We start from the raw sequence: 23,009 nt of genomic DNA, 5'->3' as shown, positions 1-23,009 counted from the left end.
AGGGAAGATCAATGTGACCTGGACAGTGCCTCGAACAACGTTTTCAAATGGTGCGACCGATGGGGCATGATTCTGAATGCTGATAAAAGTGTTTATATGCCGATAACCCGAAAAACCATACGTCATAGCTACACATATAAATTAGGCTCTCTCCCTCTTCAACAAGTATCCAACTACAAATACCTAGGAGTAACCATAAGTAGCAATCTATCGTGGAACTTGCACATGAACAATATCTGCTCTGCTGCATTTAGGAAATTGTGCTGCTTAAGACAAACTAAAAAAAGCTCCTTCTAACATTAAGCTCCTTTGTTATTCTTCATTAATTAGACCTAAACTCGAATATGCATTCATAGTGTGGGACCCATATGCTAAATCTAATGTAAAAAATCTAGAAAGAATACAGAGAAGAGCTGTCAGGTTTATCTTCAATAAATATTCAAGATCTCCTTACAAAAATGAGTTTTGAAACTCTATTGTCGGACTATTGACCGCCTTTTGAATGTACTGAATTTCGATAGACATTCAACCCCAGCTGAGTGCAAACTTTACAGGGCCAACATAATTTTCATTGTGTTCTACCCAATAGACTTTTTGTGCTATTTTTTCTATATGCTTTTTGTTGTCAGTTTTCAACGTTCGCGAAGAATCGGCGTATACTTTTCATGCTGACCCGTGTTTTTAAGTAGTTTTAGGCACCAATGATAAGACCATGATGTGACAATTTCGTTATGCATTTTTTATCTCACTTGTAATCAACTATTGGCCACATTCTGCAAAGGGAAATATAAGAGCAGCATGCAGTTGCGTGCTCGTTCATGTTATATAAAAGTGCATATTAACGGTGCACACTTAGCTCAAGCTTCGCAACAACACAGTGAAAATATGCCCTAAAACTTCATGATGGCAAAGGCTCCACTAATATTGCAAATACATCGTTGAATGTCAATCAGAATCCGTAATGGATCAGCTTTTGTATGTCGCAGAAGGTAACTTTAGTGGTAGGACATATTTTATATTTATCATAAAACAAGTTCAGTGAGGCATCATACTAACAAACAGAATCCTAGATTGAACCTACTATGTAGGGCAGGACCATAGAGTTCCTTACACTAACTAGAGGGAAAGCTGAGGGCGCTGCACTTCAGCCACCATGGGCGCGCTAAGAATCATGGGCCGGTGTGCTACTTGTTGCGGGACAGTCGGTTTTTCTCGGGTACGTGGAGTGGCGTTACTGCAATGTTTCTTTTTTCTTATCATCATCATCTGAAGGTGCGTACATAGACCGCGAAAGCCATAGTAGCGAAGGCGCAAAAGCAGACGTCGCCAATAAATGGTTTTTGTTTCCCGAAATGCCACTAAAAACTTCCTTAAGTGATTGCACAACGATAATTATTTTCATAACATTTTTTTGTTTCAAAGTGTGCCTATTAACTGCGAAATATTGGTATTTGTGCTGCTCAAAACTAAGCCAATAGGAGAAAGGGCCATCGCTTATATTGGATAAATCTCACACTGGCATTCTGTTTCTCTCTCTTTTTGCAATTTATAGTCACAATATTCAATCTTAGGACATTATTTACGGTAGAACAACGTTTATCTTTGCATTACTTTTAGCCGAAAGTTGTAGTTCTGCACTCGGTAGCTCTCCGGCCCATGATGCTTTGAGCGCCCATGGTGGCTGAACTGGCCGTCTGGAAACTCCATGTAAACTCCCATAGACGGCAGCACAGCTTTCCCTCTAGGTAAGGTAAGAAACTCTATTGGCAGGACAGAGCTTTTTTAAACCAGTCGCAAAGTTCACTATATGCTTCAGGGTCAGACATTCTGCCCAAGCCTAGATGTTTTTGACCGTAGCTTATTGCCGCAAAATGAGGTGTAGTCTGCATTGGAATCCTCCACCGCTCTATGTCTTTGGAGAGTTTTACTGTTATTTTTTTTTTTCTTTTCTTTCCTTTCTTAAAGTGGACACCATGCTAAAATGAAGTCACTTTAAACATTGAGGGGTTCTAATGATCACGGATTGATCCCACGGATACTATAGAGTTAACACCCATAGCAAAAACATTCGCGTATGAAAAAAAAAGAAGAAAAAAACAAGATTGCATGCGTCTTCTATCGGCGACTCTTCTTTTCAAAGAAGCATTCGGCCGCCGCCTTGCTCCTGTCCGTACCCCACTTCCCCCGTGCCCCGCGAACTGCGCCAGCATGTCCGGAAGGGTCGAGGGTCGCTTCCTGTCGGCTGAGGGGGAAAAAAGGGGGGGAGGGGGGAGGGACGGGTTGCTCCCGCTTGGTCTCGGCTCTCTGCCTTCTCCGTGGTTTGTCTTCACGGAGATGACCTTGGCTTCGGCAGTCGCGCAGCGGGGGCGGCGGCTTTTCACCGAAGCTGTTCTTCTGCGCCCCGTTTTCTTTACACGCAGACGCGGGTACGCTGAGTGCGGCGATGTGCCAGTTCAGTTGGCGTTTTCCCGCCCTCGTGGTCGCATCTTGCACTGTGAGCGAAGCACCGTATGTAGTTTTCGCTGGTAATTATCACGAAGATCGTTTTGTTCAAATTGGAGCGCGAACGTAAGCATTTAAGTCTGTCTTCGGAGGACTCCGCTCTTGGGCGGCAGCTTCTGCGCAAGGAGGACGTGTTTAAGGTGGCGGTCCCACTCCAGCGGGGAAGAGACGACATTTTTGGTGATATTCATACGCCTACTGCGCCTCACTCGTTTAGTTTATAAATATGACTTTGATATATTTGTAAAGTTTATTTCCTCTCCTTTCTAGTGGTGCATTTGGTTTATAAATAGCTGCAACGATGTTTAAGCTGTAAAGGAAAACACAAAGGTAAGAAACGGCTTTTCAGCTCTACTTGTCTCGGGAAAAGCAAAATTGTGCAAAATCTTTTGCACCTAGAAAAAATGTTCAACAGTCGCAGGCGTTTTGGATTCTAGGCGAAAAGCCGGCGCGGGCGGAGCGTCTGCACTTTGGTGAGTGTTTTGCTTTTTCCTTTTCGGTGTTTGTGCCAGTCTTGTACAATGTGTGCTACAAGGGGAAGCGCGCATGTAAATATTTCTAGCAGGCAAGCCAGCCTCGTCGGAAAAAAAGGAGGGGGAGAGAGAGAGAGAACGAGGCTTGCCTCTAACGCGGACGCTGGGGCTGATGGAACGCCAGTTGGGGTGGCGACATTTTCTTTCTTTCTTTTACACGGTGACCGTTTTTGACAGATTGTTCGGCATAGTGCTGTACTCTTTCGATACGTTACTCGCGCTGAGACGGACACATTATCGAGATCATAATATGCCTCTGTCACACATTGTGGGTTATCTGAATCTGTGCAGCTCCACCATTTTTGCAGTGTTTTTTGTTTCCACTTATTTCAGTGCCTATAGTTGGTAATTTTGCTTGAAGTTTTCTGGGTAGTAATGCTTGCGACCTGCTCTTTGCTATTTATATTCACAATTGGATCTTTGGAGGCAGCAGCGGTCGATGCCATCTAAGCAGTGAAAGACAGTGACAACTCATTTTAGACAAAAAATTTCTTGAGCTATGACGTGGAGCAGCGCACAAATGTCTGCTTTATTTTTAGGTTAGTATATACCGCAACTTAATTATGATTCCCATTGTTTATTTCAGCATCACATGCGAGGAGTTCCCGCACGTATCAGCGTTTTACGCAAAGAACAGCCTGGCGTCATACCTTGCACATGAATTGAAATAAAGCAAATAAACAACCCAGCTCATGTTATGGGTTCACTAAAGATGCAATCCTTATTTTCCTTTCTCATTAACGCGTATTTTTATTCTGTGTTCCCTTTCCGCTGCGGAACAACAGAAAATGGTGTGTGATCAACGGTTAGCCAGGAGCAGGCACGAGGTGGTTTACATTAATGCAAAAGTAGCACAGCACATATCCTTGCTGCGGTCAGTCAACGCATTCTATTTTCTGATCGACCAATCAACAATTTAATCAGTTTAGTGTAGGTTAATGAGTGAGTAAGTATAATGGGGCTTAAAAGATCAAGATCTGTTTTGTTCTTTTAAGCCTCACTATGCTTATCATTAACCAGCACTGATCAGACAGGATTTTTGATTGGTCGGGCAGAACATAAAATGTAGTGACTTATCATAGCTAGGAGATGTACTGTACTACTTTTGCATTAATGAAAATCACCTCGTGTCTGCTCCTGGCAAACCGATGGTCATGTACTATTTTCTGTTGTTCAGGAGTGGAAAGGTAGGAGAAAATCAAAAAGCGTCACTTGCAGAGTTTCTGAAGCATCTGAGCCTGAAATCAACAGAATTTCAGTGGCGCGAATTCGAAAAGCGCTCTTAAGAAACACATGGGCCACTATTCCAAAAGAGCTCAACATGGGGTCAACACGGCACCTTCAAAGATTTCGATGCTTACCAATAGAGTTTCAACAGCGTATGTTGACACATCTGGTCCGAATTTCTATAGACACCCAACATGCATTTTTGTAAGGATATATATATATATATATATATATATATATATATATATATATATATATATATATATATATATATATATATATATATATATATATATATATATATATATATATATATATATATATATATATATATATATTGTCGTGTAAACAGCGACCCTTACAGTTGCGTCCGAGGTCCAAGGCGTGGCAAAGGTTCTACGAACAGCGTCAGAGTTCAGGCTCGAGGTTAGCACACTTCTTCTTCCTCTCACACTTCTGCGCTTCTTTGTCATCAACGCATGCTACATTAGCCCCCCCCCCCCCCCCCCCGTGCAAAAAGCATCGTCCCGATGCTAGATTGAAAGAGGGACAGAGTAAAAGGGGCTGCTATCTGGCATGAAAAGGCTTCAAGCTGACCACGTGGACCACTTCAGAACGCTTGGGACGCCGGGGCTCTGGTTCCTCGTGCGCGGAACGACTTCATAGTCCAGTTCACTAACGCGTCGAAGAACGCGGTAGGGGCCTAAATAACGGCGCAAAAGTTTTTCGCTGAGTCCGCGTCGTCGAATGGGGTACCAAACCCAGACAAGGTCACCTGGCAGATAGTCTGCAGTCCGCCGCCGCAGGTTGTAGCGTTGTGCATCTCGGCCTTGCTGCTGCTATTCGCACCCGTGCAAGTTTACGGTCCTCTTCGGCACGCTGTAGAAAAGAGGCGACATCATCATTTGGACTTTCGTCTATGTGGGGCAGCATGGCGTCGAGCGTGGTCGTCACTTGTCGGCCGTAAACTAGGCTGAATGGAGTCATGTTGGTAGTTTCCTGAACGGCGGTATTGTATGCAAATGTTACATACGGCAATACTTCGTCCCATGTCTTGTGATGGACGTCCACATACATTGACAACATATCGGCAATGGTCTTGTTCAAACGTTCTGTCAGGCCGTTTGTTTGCGGGTGGTATGCAGTCGCGCGACGATGATTGGTGCGACTAAGAACAAGGATATGCTGGATGAGCTCTGCAGAAAATGCAGCTCCTCTGTCAGTAATGAGTACTTCTGGTGCGCCATGTCTCAGGACAATTTGAAGAACGAAAAATTTCGCAACTTCAAAAGCGGTAGCACAAGGAAGAGCAGCGGTTTCTGCGTAGCGGGTCAGGTAGTCAGTAGCTACTATAATACACCTGTTCCCACAGGTGGAAGTAGGGAACGGTCCGAGCAAGTCCATCCCTATTAGCTGGAATGGTCTGGACGGTGGCGTAATGGGCTTTAAAAGACCGGCTGGCCTCAGAGGCGGAACCTTTCGACGTTGGCAGTCACGGCAAGTTCGAATATAATGCGTTACATCGCTTGACAAACGAGGCCAGTAATACCGTTCTTTAATTCTGGATATCGTTCGAGTGACTCCCAGGTGGCCGGATGTGGGTTCGTCGTGGCAGGCTTGAAAAATCTCATCCCTTAAGCTTGCTGGTACAACGAGGAGGTATTGGCGACTGTTGGCTGTAAAATTCTTCTTGACGAGAACGCCATAACGGAGACACAGAGAAGACAAAGTACGACGGAAAGGGCTAGGGACCATGCTGCCGGCACCTTGAAGAAAGTCGATTACCTGGTGAAGTTCGGGATCATTCCGTTGGTCATCGGCAAAATTGTCTGAACTAATTGCACTCAGAAATGCGTCGTCGTCACCTGAGGCGTCCGAAGCTGGTTGTACAGGAGCACGAGACAGGCAGCCAGCGTCTAAATGCTTACGACCTGACTTGTAGGTTACAGTGATGTATTCTTGAAGTCGTAGGCTCCACCTGGCGAGACGCGCAGAAGGGTCTTTAAGGCTTGTCAGCCAACAAAGCGCGTGGTGGTCGGTCACCACTTTGAAGGGTCTGCCGTACAGGTATGGTCGAAACTTCGAAATAGACCACACGATGGCCAGGCATTCCTTTTCAGTGGCAGAGTAGTTTGTCTCAGCCCTAGACAAAGCCCGACTAGCGTAGGCGATCACACGTTGTTCACTATTCCGTATCTGTACTAGGACAGCGCCCAAACCAACATTGCTTGCATCCGTGTGGAGTTCGGTGTCTGCGGTTTCATCGAAATGTGCTAGAACTGGAGGTGACTGCAGGCGACGTTGAAGCTCCTGAAATGCGTCCATTTGCTGGTCGCCCCATGTGAACGGCATATCAGCCTTATTAAGAAGTGTAAGGGGGGCGGCTATTTTAGAAAAGTTTTTCACGAAACGTCGATAATATGCACATAGCCCAAGAAAGCGTCGCACCTCTTTCTGGTCCCGCGGCGTCTGAAAATTGGCGATGGCAACTGTTTTTTCAGGATCCGGCAGAACTCCCGCTTGGTTCACGACATGGCCCAAAAACTTCAGCTCTTCATAAGCAAAATGGCATTTTTCGGCTTTCAGAGTAAGGCCCGACGTTTGGATGGCGTCTAGTACTGCGTCGAGGCGACGGAGGTGCTCCTCGAAATTCGGGACAAATACAATTACGTCGTCCAAGTATACAAGACATGTCGTCCACTTCAGATCTCCAAGAACGCTGTCCATGAGTCTCTGAAAGGGTGCGGGCGCGGAGCAAAGGCCGAAGGGCATGACCTGGAATTCGTATAGCCCGTCAGGTGTAATGAAAGCAGTCTTTTCGCGGTCCCTCTCATCGACCTCTATCTGCCAGTATCCAGACTTGAGATCCATGGAGGAGAAGTATCTTGTGTTGCACAGACGATCTAAGGCGTCATCTATTCTGGGCAAAGGGTAAACATCTTTTTTCGTAACGTTGTTCAGTCGGCGATAGTCTACGCAGAAACGAAGTGTGCCATCTTTTTTCTTCACAAGTACCACAGGTGCAGCGCAGGGGCTGCGGGAAGGGCGAATGACATCGTTATCGAGCATTTCTTTCACTTGGTCTCGGATGGCAGTACGTTCTTTAGGGGAAACTCGATAAGGCTACTGGCGGAGTGGTCGAACAGCTTCGGCTGTAATGACGCGGTGCTTTGCAAGGTGGGTTCGACCGACGCGTGATGATCTGGCAAATGCATTAGAGTAGCGACGGAGCAGGTGCCGTAGTTTCTCTTGATACTTTCGAGGTAAGGCCGGGTTTATATCGTACAGAGGCTCAGTATTGTCGGAGGGTTCTGTTGCTGAAGCGCTGGTGAAATTAAATTCATAACTAGTGTCAGTTATGGCGTCGAGATATGCGACAGTTGTCCTTCTGTTCAGATGCTGATATTCATTGCTTAAGTTCGTGAGAAGAACATCAACTTTGCCATTTTCAACAAAAACAACTGCCCTGGCAACGGCGATGCCTCTTTCAATAAGCAGTTTCTGTTTTGTCTCGACGACACCTTCTGTATCTTGCATTGGGAGGGAACCCACGGAGACCATGATGCTTGAACGTGGGGGCACACTAACATGGTCATCAATAATGTGGAGTGCAGCGGGGAGCATGCTGTTGGATTCGATAGCATTCTAAACTGAAAATCTTACGGACTTATTCTGCAGATCGATAATGGCGCCATTTTCGGTTAAAAAGTCCATACCGACGATGACGTCACGGGAACACTGAGCCAATACGATGAACGTCGCCAGAAAGGGTTGCCCTTGTACAGTGTGGGGCCCTGCACCACGTATGCGTAAGGCCCGTGCGCGCCGCGCATTCGAAGGCCGCGCCACTATCCCAATGCTCCCTGCGAGCGGCCTGTTTCCCTCTCCCCGCTCGTTCGGGGATAACCGGTCCCGCGCGAGGGGGCTATAAAAGAAGGCACGCGCCGCCGTCTCGCGCTCCTCTTGGTCCCTGGCTCCTCGTTCCTGCTTCGCTGACCCGCAGCCACCCGGATGACGACCTGCACCGACTTCGACGATCCCTGTGAGATAAATGATGTTTGTTATACGGCCCACTGTGTGTTTGTCGTGCGCATCCCTCGGGCAGAGGAATCGACCACAACTGGCGCCCAACGTGGGGCTGAATTAGCACCCATGTAGACGATTTTTCTGCCAACGTGGCAGCGCACGGCAACACGACGGGCCGGTCCTTTGTATGTTAGGCGCGACGCCATTTTGAGTTTAGGGCTATCGTGTGTGCAGATGACGCGGAGTGTAGTATAGTAGTGTTTGTACAGTGTTTTAATTTTGTTTTGGGTTATGTGTGTGCTTTTTAGTGTCGGGCGGTTTGTGTTTTAATTTTTTTTGTGCATATGTTAGTTTTATGAAGTGTTTAGCCTTTGTGACTAGCCTCCTGACGCGGGCTATGTGGTAGTCGTGGCGTGCAGCAGTTCTGCGGCACCCGGCCGGCCTTAGTTGTTGAGTGCAATGCCTCCGAGAAGAGACGTGCCAGATAGGGCCGCCGCTTCGGACGCCAGTGCGTCCGGAAGTGAGGTGAGGGACGCGGTAGAGTCTGCGCAGGTTACCGATGCGGCCGCCCTGATGAGGCAGATGAACGAAGTGTTGTCGGTGTTCACCCGTCAGCTCGGTTCGGTGGCTAGCGCCAACCAAGCCGCAGCTGCGGCGACAGTCTCGCGTCCGCGGATAAATGCAGAGGTTCCCTCCTTTTCCGGCTACACGGACGTGAAGTCAGTCCACGAGTTCTTGCAAGAACTGGAGGATTATCAGACGGCGCTGGGTTCCCCAGACGACGTGGTGCTAGCGCAGGTAATCCCCGTCGCACTTGTTGAGAGCGCGGCGTGGTGGAGACGCTGCCAGCCGGCCTTCCAGTCGATGGCAGACTTCACAGATCGCTTCCGCGCCGAGTTCTTGCCGCCCGATTACGAACGCCGGATGCTTGAGGAGCTAGTGTTGCGCACACAGCACCCAGAGGAGAGCCTCCTCGAGTATGTACGCGCAATGCAGGAGCTCTACAAGAGGGCAGATCCCACGGCAACCGATCTAGAACAGGTCACGCGCGTGATGAGGCAATGCCATCTGCGCTTCAAGCCGTATTTGCGGGGACGTGGTTTTGCAAACCTCGAGGCCCTAGCACAGGAAGCGAAGGTAGTACAGGCGGATTTACTCGCTGAATTGCGCTACCAGCCACCCCCAGGCCAGCCGAATCGCTAGAGCCGCGATGCGCTTGGGCCGGAGGCCAAGACTCCGTGCCGCGCGCCAGAGGCGCAGACGTAATGACGGTAGGGCAGGAAAGGCCAGCGGAAGGCTCCGCGATTCCTCGCGCTCTTGACCCGTACGCGTTCGAGCAGCGGCGTCGAGCTGGGCTCGCCAGCGACGTCCGCACAGGCGCGGAGAGAGGGGAAAGACGTCCCCAGCCGCTTCGTGGAACGCGGCATCCCCCGACCGCGCGGCAGGTGAACGATCGGCTTTGCTGGAATTGCAACCAGCCGGGCCACGTGGCACGAGAGTGTCAAGCAAGGCGTATGCAGGGAAACGCGGACCGCCGGCGGCCATAATTGGTAACACCAGCCTGTCGCCGTCGGCGGGAGAATTTCGTGGTAGCCACGGCGGAAAATGGGAAATGTACTCCCACGCCGCGTCACCGGACGACCGCCCCGGGGGCGCAGAGGCTTTTGTCCCCCTCGCCTGTAGAGCGCAAGGAATGTTGTCGCGCTCGAGCCCTTTTATGCTAGTGCGGTTAGTTGGTCAAAGCTACTGGGCACTCATTGACACGGGCTCAACTCTGTCACTGGTCGGTGATGATGTTTTCGAGGCCTGCCGTAGATATAACATCCGTGTCAGGCCAGCCGAAACCCCTTTGAGCTTAGCAGCAGGGACAACAAAAGCGGAGGGAGCAGTGTGTCTGGTCCTGCGTTTTGACGGCAGGAAGCGGAGGCATTGCTTCGTCTATCTGCCCGGCTTAGCCATACCAGTTATTCTGGGAAGAGGTTTTCTTTCGAGCGAAGGCATTGTGCTTGAGATGGGGGAGAACGGCTATCGCTACAGCTCCTTCACCCCCCTCATTCCCTTTGCTAGCGCACCCAAACAGGAATGCGTCGCTCAGCGAGCGAGCGTCCACGCTTTTGTGGCAGACGGCTCCCCCGCGACACTGAATGGTAGCCCATTAGAAGCAATTATCGCGTCCTTCTCAGGAACCGGTAGTCAGCGCCGAAGGCTCGTGGAAACTTTACTCCCGTTTTCGGATTGCTTCACAGAGAAACCAGGCAGAACCGACTTGCTTCAGCACGAGATCGAAACGGGTGATGCGCGCCCTTTCAGATGTAACCCGCGGCCGTTAAGCGCGCATAAGAGACAGCTTCTCGACAGCGCCCTTGACGAGATGATAGATACCGGCGCGGTGAGACCCTCACAAAGTCCCTGGGCGTCCCCAGTGGTTCTAGCGTCAAAGAAATATGGTTCGGTCAGGCTGTGTGTTGATTATCGAAAGCTCAACTCACTGACGCCTACGGTTGCGTACCCTTTCCAGTCGATCGAGGCTGTAATGTACGCGTTAGGGAACGCAAGGTTCTTCACAGTCCTGGATGCAAGCAGAGGGTACCTGCAGATTGAGGTGGCGGAAGGTGACATTCAGAAAACCGCATTCACCTGTCACCGCGGGCTCTTCGAATTTACTCGACTCCCGTTTGGTTTGTCTAATGCACCGAGCACGTTCATGCGATTGATGGACATCGTGCTGGGCGATGCAAGGTTCAACTACGCGATGGCGTACCTCGACGACGTCGTGATATTCTCACAGTCGTTCGAAGAGCATCTCATTCACCTGAATTCCGTTCTTGAAAGAATGAGACGTGCGGGTATAACGATCAACCCAAAGAAAGTGCAGTTGGCATCAAAGAGAGTGAACCTCTTGGGATTTGTGGTTGATGATGGCACTTTGAGACCGAACGATGACAAACTGCAGGCAATTCTGAACTACCCCTGCCCGACAGACGTGAAAAGCTTGCAGAGGTTTTTGGGAATGGTTGCCTTCTACAGACAATTCATCCCTAGTTGTTCAGAGCTCGCTAGGCCGTTGAACCAGCTGTTGCGGAAAGGCTCGAAGTGGGTCTGGGGCAAGGAACAGAACGACGCTTTTGTTGCCTTGGCTCGCGCCATAGCGAACACCGCTAGTTTGCGCCTCCCCGACCTGAACAAGCTGTTTGTCTTGCAGACAGATGCTAGTGATGCCGGTGTAGGAGCTGTTTTGTTGCAGGAACACGAGGGCAAGCTGCGTCCTGTCGCGTTCGCTAGCCGCACGCTCACATCGGCGGAACGGAATTACTCCGTGACCGAAAAGGAATGCCTGGCGATAATGTTCGCATTGTCAAAGTTCGACATGTGCCTAGACGGAGCGGTTTTCACCGTGCAGACAGATCACCAGGCACTTTCGTGGTTAAAGAGGCTGGAAAACCCCGCAGGCAGACTCGCGAAATGGGCGCTGACATTGCAACGTTACGCGTACGCCATTGAGTACCGCCGGGGCAGCATGAATAAGGTGGCCGATGCGTTATCGCGCGCACCGTTGAAGGCTGGCAGAAGCGCAGAAGAGGCGCAGACCAGCTTTGCTGAATGCGGCGTCGCCGCTAGTGGAGAGGAGGAGAGGGCGGACGCGAGTGTCGCGCCCTGCGTAGTTAAAGAGAGAAAGGAGGCGGACAGAGTTGGCGCGCGGTGCTGCGAGAGGAAGAAGGCGCAGCAGCTGGTGGCGGCGACTACTCGCCTGCCAAGAAGCGAGGCAGAGAGAAATCTGTCATTGGGAGTAGCGGTCAGTAGGGAAGAGCTAACTGAGGCCCAGAAAGCAGACGGTCTATGCCAGCGGGTGCTGACAGAGCTTGCGAGTAGTGCAGCTTGCACCGGGAACGCTGAGGGCAAGTACGACGCGTATCTGCTGGGCGATGATGGCTTACTACTCCGCTACATCCCCCAACTTGACGAGGAAGAGGCGATTGCATCCCCCTTCCGAGTCGTGGTCCCGAGGAAGTTGCGGAAACGATTCCTCCAGTACTTCCATGACTCAGCGCTGGCAGGCCATGGCAGCGGCAGTAAGACTTACGACAAGTTATGCCGTGTCGCGACCTGGCCAGGTATGAGAAAGGATGTGCTGGGTTACGCCCGTACATGTCCTGTTTGCCAGGTAGCCAAGCCTCGGGCGGGGAAACCCGCTGGCATGATGAAGCCGGTAGTTAGCAACTATCCGTGGCAAGTGGTCGCGTGCGATATCATGGGACCCCTCCCTCGCTCCGCGCGCGGACACCAATATATCCTGGTAATAACGGACCACTATTCCAAGTGGGTTGAGGTTTTCCCCCTTAGGAAGCTTGTGTCAGAACGGATTTGGGAGAAACTATTGGAGACATTCACTCGTTTCGGTTTCCCTTCCGACCTGATTACAGACAATGCCTCGTATTTCACAAGCAAAGTCTTTGTTGATTCCTGTCGGGCGCTTCAAATCCGCCACAGGAAAACGAGTCCCTACCACGCTCAGAGCAACATAACCGAGAGAGTGAATCGGAATGTTAAGAGTATGCTGGTCGCGACGACCGAGCAGCACAGAGATTGGGACGCACGGCTGTCCGAACTGGCTTTCGCCACTAGAACAACCGTGAACAGGTCGGTGGGTATGACACCTGCTTACTTGAATTTTGGGAAAGAGATCGCTTTTCCGCTAGAGAACGCCCTACTTGACGCGGCGGGGCCCGCGCCCCCTCCGCTTACACAGTACGCGGCAAAGCTCCGCGAGCGCCTTGAGGCAGCGCAGCGCGCGGCTCGTGAAAACGTTGATGTCGCGCGCATGGAGCAAGCGGATCAGAACAACAAAGGTCGTCGTCACGTCGTTTTCAACACGGGCTACTTGGTACTAAAAAGAACGCACCCGCTTAGTAACGCAGCGCGTGGTTTCGCCGCGTCGCTAGCGCACAAGTGGGTTGGACCGTTCGAAGTTACGGCACAGACTACGCCACTCACCTACCAGCTGCGGTTGTTGGCGAGCGGTAAAACCGCTGGTCCGGTGCAGGTCGCAGACTTGAAAGCTTACCACCTTCGCAAGCACGATAACTGCGAAGCGGGGGAAGCTCAAAGCGATGCAGCGATCTCCCTCAAAGTAAGGCGTACAGGTAGCAACCCGGTTCGCAACCGACGCTATAACCTAAGGCCAAGGTAGTGCACTACTTTGTCTAACGTCTTTGCTTCTTTCAGAATGCATTCTGATAAGATTTTGCAGCAGCCAGATGAACCACCGTCGCTGGGGCGGGAAACCGCACCCAGCGCATGGTTCCAGGAGGGGCCACATAAACAGGGGGTACCCCCCTAGTTTGTAGTGGTTTGTGACCCATCATTGTGACCAGCGCGGCCATGCTGGCCGTCTTCAACGAGTCTGGATTGGAGCCCGCTGCCCAGGCCTTGAGTACGGGCCTCAGGAAGCCAGGTGTGCCCGGGGCGGAAACGCCTGCTGCAATATGCATCCAGCACGGCGCCACGTGGAAAGGGGTCAACGATGTAGAGCTGCAGCTCAGGGCCGCTGCCAGGCGTATCCGTGGCCGAGCCCAGCTGCGCTGTGACCCCGAGGATGTGGCCGCTGCCGGAGAGGGACTAGTCGGAACAGTCCCGCCATGCCTTCTGCTTCTCCCGTCACACGAACCAGCTGAGAGGGCATCCCGCCAGAGCCAGGCGACAAGCCTCCCTATTTTACGCCGACCCGGGCTGGGACATGGACATGGCCCGGGTGTTGGCGTAGCCCGGGTCGGACGCTGAGGGGGGGGGGGGGGGGAAGATGTGGGGCCCTGCACCACGTATACGTAAGGCCCGGGCGCGCCGCGCATTCGAAGGCCGTGCCACTATCCCAATGCTCCCTGCGCGCGGCCTGTTTCCCTCTCCCCGCTCGTTCGGGGATAACCGGTCCCGCGCGAGGGGGCTATAAAAGAAGGCACGCGCCGCCGTCTCGCGCTCCTCTTGGTCCCTGGCTTCTCGTTCCTGCTTCGCTTCTGGCGCTCTCCGCGGAAACGACCCGCAGCCACCCGGACGACGACCTGCACCGACTTCGACGATCCCTGTAAAATAAAGGATGTTTGTTATATGGCCCACTGTGTGTTTGTCGCGCGCATCCCTGGGGCAGAGGAATCGCCCACAACAGTGATCCTCGACGTGCACACTCCCGTGGGCATAATTAAATGTCCGCCAGCTGTGCGTATTTGCGGGCCACCCCATGATGTTGTGACCTTTCTGAGAGCTTTGGCGAAGTGTGCACTTAGAATTGAATAATCAGCGCCAGTGTCGACTAGAGCAGTGACGTCTACGCCATCAACGGAGATCTGCAGGTCGGCAGTTTGTTGTGTCGGGCGGCGACAGCTTCGTGGGGTTCGGTCTCGACTTCGATCCTCTGAAGGAGTGGTGGGGCGAATGTCGGCGTCGTGGTTACGTTGAGGATCAGCGGAATTTCGTAGCGGCGTCGATTCTGCTAGTGGCCGTAAGTAACGAACTGTAGTTTGCAGTGAAGAACTGTCGTGGGTCTGTGGAGGATCTTGAAATTTTCGCACTGTAGCAGCCGCACCTCCAGAGGCTGCTGCATCTAGTTTCCCATATGGGGACTTTGGAGTTGCTCCTGGAGTCCAGGAGAGCTGTAACGACGAGGCGACGGCGATCGGAGGCGGCTTGGGCCTGTGTTGGAACGCGAAATGTATTCTGCGATTTCGCGTGGCTGCTGGCCAGGCAACGGACGACGGGCATCAAAAGAAAACCCACGGAGGCCGAGTTCCCTGTAGGGGCAGCGGCGACACAGGTGTCCAGCTTCGCCGCAATGGTAGCACAACGGTTGGTGATCGGGCGTTCGCCAGATATCGGTCCTTCGGCGGCGTACGCTCGGCCGTGAAGACACATGGGCGACCGTTGCGCGAGGCTCGTAGGATGCTGTCGAAGGCGGCAGGTAGCGGCTGGTGACCGCGGCGTAGCTCAGGGTCTGGGGCAGCGGTGTAGCTACGACGGGTTCAGGCGCGGCGACGGGTGCGGGCCCGGTGACGGGTGCGGGCACGGTGACGGGTGCGAGAACACCCAGCGCCTGTTGTACTTCCTGTGGCAACCTGTAGCTGTGGAGGAATCCGCAGGTATTTGGCCACCTCTTCCCGGACTATCGCCCGGATCGTATCACGCAACGATTCTGACGAAAACTGTATGGCTTCACCTGCACTTGCGGCGTTCATAGACACTGTAGTGCGCTGGTATTGCCGGGCGCGCATGTCAAGTGCCTTCTCGATGGTAGACGCCTCACTTATGAATTCGGCGACAGTTGTTGGTGGACTTCCCACCAGGCCTGCAAACAACTGCTCTTTAACACCTTGCATCAAAAGGCGCACTTTTTTCTCTTCCGACATGGTTGGGTCCGCGCGTCGAAAGAGTCGCTTCATCTCTTCGGCGTAGGCCGTAACAGTTTCATTCGGATGTTGTATGCGGCTATTTAAAAGCAGTTGCGCTTTTTCCTTGCGAAGCGTGTTGGTAAACATACGCAAGAATTCTGCCTTGAATGTGTCCCACGTTCGGAGTCCGGCTTCTTGATTTTCGAACCATGTCCTCGCAGAATCCTCCAGTGCGAAGTAGACATGGCGAAGCTTCGAGTCAGCGTTCCAGGCGTTGAAGGCAACCACCCGGTCGAACTGCTCCAGCCAGTCTTCAGCGTCCTCATGGGGCAGGCCATGGAAATGTGGTGGATCCCGCTGGTGGTGGAGCAGGACAGGAGTTGTTGATACCGGGGGATTCATCGCGCTGACAGAAACGCTCCTTGTTGGTCTGTGGTCAGGGAGAGGACCACACTCGGGAGGCAGACCTTGCAGTCGGCGGCTGCTCTGGTGTACTGGGGTCTCCACCTTAGGGGTGCGTCCTGGGCTTGTAGGGGGCGTCCGGCTCATGAAAATCGTACCCGGCACCTCCACCAGATGTCGCGTAAACAGCGACCCTTACAGTTGCGTCCGAGGTCCAAGGCGTGGCAAAGGTTCTACGAACAGCGTCAGAGTTCAGGCTCGAGGTCAGCACACTTCTTCTTCCTCTCACACTTCTGCGCTTCTTTGTCGTCAACGCATGCTACAATGTGACTCCCCAACCACTTTAATGGAGACAAATAAAATTGAACTACTTGAACATCGAAGAAGAAAGCTTAGATTAGAATTTATTTATCAGTTATTACATAACAAACTCGGTTTGGGTCCGTCATTATACTTAACGCCGGCACCAACCAGACAAACTCGTCAACACCATCCCAGTTCCCTAACCCCTATATTCGCTAGAACAGACACTTACAAATTTTCGTTCTTTCCACGCACAGTAACAGATTGGAATCAGCTAGTTAATCCATTGTCCCATGAGTTTTAACCAATTGTTGCTATACTGTGTTGTCTTTTTTGAAGTGTTGCGTTTTCTTTTGTGCCTTGATTGACTTGTTCACCCACCCTGCTTGGATTCAGTGTCCGCAGTATTTTGTAAATAAATAATAATAAACAAATAGAGCTATGTATCCCTTGGCTTCCTGCTTGTAATTTCTCTACTCGGAAAGAAATTGAATTTCAGTCTGGATGATCACCGCATGCAGGTGAGATTCACTGTAGGGTCTGAAGGCGGCCTTTCGGCTTTTAATTTCTGATTTACCTTGGATAGCTCTTTCAAAAGGCTAACGAAGAAGGAAACTTTATATATTTGTTGTCGGGTACTAATAATGGTCGATACCAAAAGAACGAAAAACTTCCCGTGTATAAAAACGGCCTCCTGGAGTTTGGCACCGGACGATATAAAATTATTGTAACTCTAAAACACTAATTTCTTAAGGTACGTAAAAACCGGCAAAGTGGAAAAGCTTTCAATGCGCCAAGTTTACTGACATTGGAAAATTGAAAATAAAATTTTGAAACAGACAAAATTTATGAGGTGTTGAGCGACGAGACTACAATTGCTACTACGCATGACGTTACTTCATTCTTTACCAACCTTTCCCTAACAAAAATATTACGTGCGCTTCAAAACGTTTGAGTGCGGATGGGGGAGCGAGTAATTGCATCGCTTCCGCAGATCAGGCGAAAGCATATAAAATATGAAGTAAATTTAAGAGCTTGACCTGCCATCCTCTGGATAATCGTATGTGGGACCAACCTTAATTACCCTTTCTCTGCATCTTAGTAGGGAGTCATGTCATCGCGGCATGCAAATGAAAGGAGAACACTTTTATCCCGAACACTGTTATTTATCACCGCTGTTCAAATGCAACTTTTTTCAAGTCAATTGAGGGACGCTTTCGGCACTCGCAGAAGCCTCTCCCCTTCGACGCAGTCATTTATTGTGCTCCCAAACACTCGTAGGCCGGCCAATTTTAATGAACACTTGTCGGCTCTTTAAACGCCGCCATGCGTCGTTCCAACAACCTTGCACAAAACCCGTGGAGCGGCACCCACCTGTACATGCGTCAACGCTCAAGGAATGGGGAACAAAAGGCCAGTAGCAAAAAAGGATGAAAAAGAAGGAAACGCGGACAAGCTCATTATCAAGAGACCCGCTAAAAACCATTAAATTCGGCGAAAGGGAGGGGGGAGGGGGGGAGCGGTATCGCGCGACGCGTATATCTGATCCCCAGCTTTTTCATCTGTCGTCAAGAAGGGTGGGGTGTGAGAGGGGATTGTGAGCAGGGGGAGCCGACGCACGGGGAAACACACGTGTGACACACTTCACGGGATTTCGGCACTGTGGGGAGATAGCCCTCCGACCATAAATAGAGGAGGCTATGCTTCGACACGCGGAAACCGCCACAGGGGGAAGCGTGCTATACACCCGTTGCATGGCGCGGATCCGCTGAACATGCGGTTACCAAAGGTAGATGATGTGATCATATCACGAATGTTCCGTGCACGCCTGTACACAACGCGCGGCGGAGTGGGGAGCACTTCCTTCATCCTTTCGCTTTGCAGGAGAATGTTGCGGTGTTTTTTGAGAACCGCGTTAGTTGGGAATAGATGATGAATAAGTAGGAATAAAGTTAACGTGTCTGTTGCTGCCTGCTTTTGGTGGTCTATGAGTTGGCGTCGGTTATGTTTTGAGGCTTTCTGGATTCAATCGTCGATGACTGACATTGGGTGTTTCTGCCGTGTTAGATCCGCGCGGAGTTGCGCACAATTTGACTTAAAATCCTCTTCTTTGGAGCAAATCCTACGGAAGCGTAAAGACTGACTGTACGGAATGAAGGTTTTAGAGTGCCGTGTGTGACTACTCGGGAAGTGCAAGTACTAATGTGTGTAGCTCGGTTTTCATGTAAACAGTTGTGCCAAGTTTGTTTCTTGTGATAGTAACTTGGACATCAAGAAAATAAATTGTCGAGGCCCAATACGAAGAGGAGAATGAGAGCATGTGCATTGTTGAAGGCGGCGATAAATTCAGACAATTTTTCCTCTCCATGTGTCCAGACCAAAAATATGTCATCGATGGACCTCTTGTAAAAGACTGGCTTGTATTGACGACCGTTAAGAAAATTCGTCGTCTCAAGGACAGCCATAAATATATTGGCATAATTTGGTTCAATTTTGATGCCCATAGACGTCCCGCTTATTTGCACGTAGTGCTGACCATTCAACTCAAAATTGTTAAACCCTAGTATCAATGTTAATATATATATATATATATATATATATATATATATATATATATATATATATATATATATATATATAAGCTGTGAGGGTACGCACACTTTTTCCTCATGTCACAGTTTATTTAGTAGCGCTCAGAGGCACATTACCTTGTGGATCATTGTAGCAGTCTAGGCTGCAAGCTTTGTCACTGTACATATATTAAAAATATCAACTCAAAAATATTCAGAGAAAATCAGAAGAAATTGTATATGGCTCGTACAGCTGGTGAACATCAGCGACAGCACTTGCGAAAAAGGCTAAGTTGAATTCTCTGCAGTTACGACGCTTTCATGAACGATTCAAATGCATGTATGTATCTTATTTATCACAATAAGATTAGCATAGACGACAATCTTTATATCGAACCAGGTACTTGGCGGACTACGCGCAGAAACCATTACAAAAAAAAAAAGAATATAGCTGCAAAACCGATACCTTTAAGAACTCCTTTTTCCCCAGAACATAGTGGAACGCACTTCCTGCCGAAACTTCCCGACTACCGAGTCCTTCACAAGGAACTTGAAACAAGATTCTTTTTCACTTGGCGCGAATCGCTGCTGTTTGATCATCTATAACAATATGCGTACGGGTGTTTCACATATCTGCTTTTCCTCACCATTTTCTTTATCTGCAAACTTTCCTTTCATGCCTGGTTGTCGCATTTTCTGTTGAATGGTGTTCTGTTGAATTTCGGTTGAATGGGGTTAAATGTTCAGATCATTTAGCACAGTGTATTCTTGTTAGTGTCTGTGCAAACGGGCTGATTATATCTGTGACGCGTTTTTTCTGCTCTGTATCTGTTTCTTTTATACGTATGTCCATCCTAAGGCTTCCTTGAAGGCTGGCAGTAACTCTGAAATAAATAACTTTCGTGTGTCATGTGGTAGGGGGGCTCGAGTACTGACAATCACACACAGCGCGAAAACGAACAAACAGCATGATATACCAACACGCCCAATAAGTGGTTTTAAACATTTTTCGACTGCTGAGTTCGAGGGCGCAGGTTAGATCCTGGCCGTTTCGCAAGGCGCTCCTGTGCTGTGCAATTCGACAGCACGTTAAACAATCTCAGGTGCAACGTTACCGAAGCCCGCGACTACATCCTCCCTCATAGCCGATATCGCTTCGGGAGTTTAAACTAATATAATTTCTCTTTTGCTGTTAATCTTGAAGGCTCCTGCGCATTCGTAACAGGGGAGGTGAGCAATAGAGATCAATGGGAGGAGCCATGCAGTTCAGACCTAGAGGACCAGATCCGCCAGAAGAGAAAATATGATCCCGCGCAAACGCCAGCGCAAACTCTCCTGCGCAGACTCGTTGTTTATGAGAAGGGGAATAGAATAGTACTGCTAACTTTCATACGGGCTTAACCATCTCGCTTCCCTTGTTATATCTTGTTCGGCGAACTCACTCCACCCGGCGCTCTAAACGTAAACAGTCAGCTTTCCTGTGCGGCGAGAATTCAGCGTCGGCAAGATTTCATTTTGGGGGAATATTTCGGAGCGTTGTCTAACCAGAGTTGATGTGCACTCGCAGTCTATGGCAAGCCTTCCGAGCAGTACGCTGTCAGTGCTACATTTAAATAGCTTAATCCTCGAGTCAAGGACGATGAGGCCGAACCAGGCTGTGTTTCCTTTCTTAGAGAAGGTCAGAGCAAGAACCTTGCATCTGCGTGGGGTTGGAAGATGCTAGGACAACTAGACTATAAACGCTTTACAACGCGAGAGCATGGGCTCTCTCATATTTGTTTACGTGACCCTTCCGCCATTGCCGGGCTTCGGGCCTTCTGGCTTCTATGGCTTCCGGCTCGCTAACGCCCTGCTGCAAGGTGCTGCGTACCCGCTATTGCTGGGGACAACGAGCTGGTAGATAGCACAGAAACTTCATGCGATTGCACATGGTATGTGCAGGTGCTACAAAATGTTTTATTTAATCACCTAGCTCATTTACTGCGTCATCTGAATGCCTGCATTTTCTGGAACGTGTCGACAAAACCGCCAGACGTTGGCGAGTTATTTTTAGTCCATTCCCTCTCAAACGCTTTTTGTGGACAAGACAGTTTACCGTCAAACTGAATATATTACAGCCTGACTATCACCTTTTCTTTTCAATATTTTTGCCTAACAGACCACGCTGGTTGAGACGCACAAAGAATGTTCACCGTTCAGCATTGTGGACAATACTTACTACTAGATTTGGACGCGGATATAATCCCCCGACCGTAAACGTCTTGGCTTGAAAAGATTCGCTGCTGCTCGAAGGGCGCTCAGCGACGTTCCCTTGCGCTCGGATGAAAGCAACTGCATGTACGGGAGTTCAGCACCTGCAGATGTAGCGAGCCCGAACAAGCGGAGGTATAGAAATGTTATGCTAAAATTCACCCTTGATCCGTGCTTTAGTTATATAAAAGCAGCAAGCAGTGCTTGTCTGAAGTAAGCAGGTTCACAGGCGTGCACACGGTGACCTTCATTCTCTGCACAATGCATTCATTATGAATGCACAGACATTAATAGCCACGCCAAGATCATTTTAATGTGCTACGAAAGTAACCTGGCAGCCGTACAAAGACGCAATATATAACTCCTGTGAAAACACCATGGTCGTTCAAGCATTTCCCCGCAGCTACTGCGGCGTTGAAATGAGCCGGTGCGCGAGGTTTGTGAAGTCATTCCCCTACAACTCACAGGCGCCCCCATCTCCCAGAAAGGATCATTAACTCGCGCTGCACCACCAAGAAAAACGGCGGCACAGGTCATGACGTGAACCATATGCAGAAAGCGTCGTCTATATTCCCGCCAATAAACCACAGGTTCATTAGCTGTATACTTCTCCGCAGATTGCTTCAACAAGACAGAGGGTACCCACACCAAAACGGCGGTGTTTAAAAGTCAGTCGGCATTCTAAGACAAGCTACGCAGCAGCTGTCCGAACTGTTCACCGACGCGTTCCGAAGGCCAGAAATGACGGCCGTCATAGTGGCGCCCCCTGTTGAAGACAGAGGAACTATTTTCTGTAAAGAGTGCACCAGTCGACAAACGCAGCGGCTACGTATTATAAAAATAGAGGTGGGCGACATTTCGGATGGTAAATTTCTTCTCAGTGTAGCACCGTGTCACCACAGTGGCACTTCACAACGTGCATGCAATTGCTTTTACAGACACTAAATTTCCCTACACTGGTGAAAAAGCGAAAAGAGAAACAGAACTATAATTCAGGCAAGAGTAACTCTACAAAAATGTCTGGCCCGTGAACACGCGGTGCAGTCAAAACGCGTGCAAGACGATGCCAGAAACTCGCCGCGGTGGCTCAATTGTTCAGAACCTCGGCTAAAGATCTTGAGCACCCGGGTTCAAACCCGACCCCCGCGGCCATGTTTCGATAGAGATGAAATGCAAATGCGTCCGGGTGCAGTGCGATATCAGTGCACGTTAAACATCCATAGTTGGTCGAAAAGTTTTCGGAGTCTTCCCTATGGCACCTATTTATCTCTCTTTTCTGTCAATCCCGCCTTCCTCCCTTCCCTTCCCTTACTGAGCAATTCAGGTGTCCACGGAAATGTGTGGTAGACACTGCGCCTTTTCTTTCCTATAAACCAATTTACATTTTATTTGCGCCAGTAAAACAGGCGGGTGGTTTCGTCTCGTGCCTTGTTTTCCTACAGTCCGCGCTTCTTCCACAGCACTGGCCAATTCTACACTTTTCTTTTTTAATTGGAACACATTGAAGCAGTAATTCGCTCAGCATTTGGAGTAAGTTTTCTTCACCAACAAAGCCGCCGTAAACTTGGAAACAAAAGGCGTCGCGGGCTTTTCTACGGGAGCCGCCGGCTGCCGATCCACGCTATCGGAGCCGACGATGGAGCCACCTCTAGGTCGATCTCGCGGCGAATCGCAATGCACATCACTTGTAATCCTGACAAAGCCAGTGTACGGCGGTTATGTTACTTGGACTGAGGCCGTTTTTATTCTGAGCGAGTGTCGAGAAAGCCATTTTAGTCCATGGGTGTTTCATTGTGCTTTTTGCCGATATTTTTCTCCCATAA

The sequence above is a fragment of the Amblyomma maculatum genome, chromosome 1 (assembly GCF_055883805.1).
Source record: "Amblyomma maculatum isolate TAMU_Amacu chromosome 1, ASM5588380v1, whole genome shotgun sequence".
Classification (NCBI taxonomy): Eukaryota; Metazoa; Arthropoda; class Arachnida; order Ixodida; family Ixodidae; genus Amblyomma; species Amblyomma maculatum.
This window is presented reverse-complemented; position numbering follows the sequence as displayed.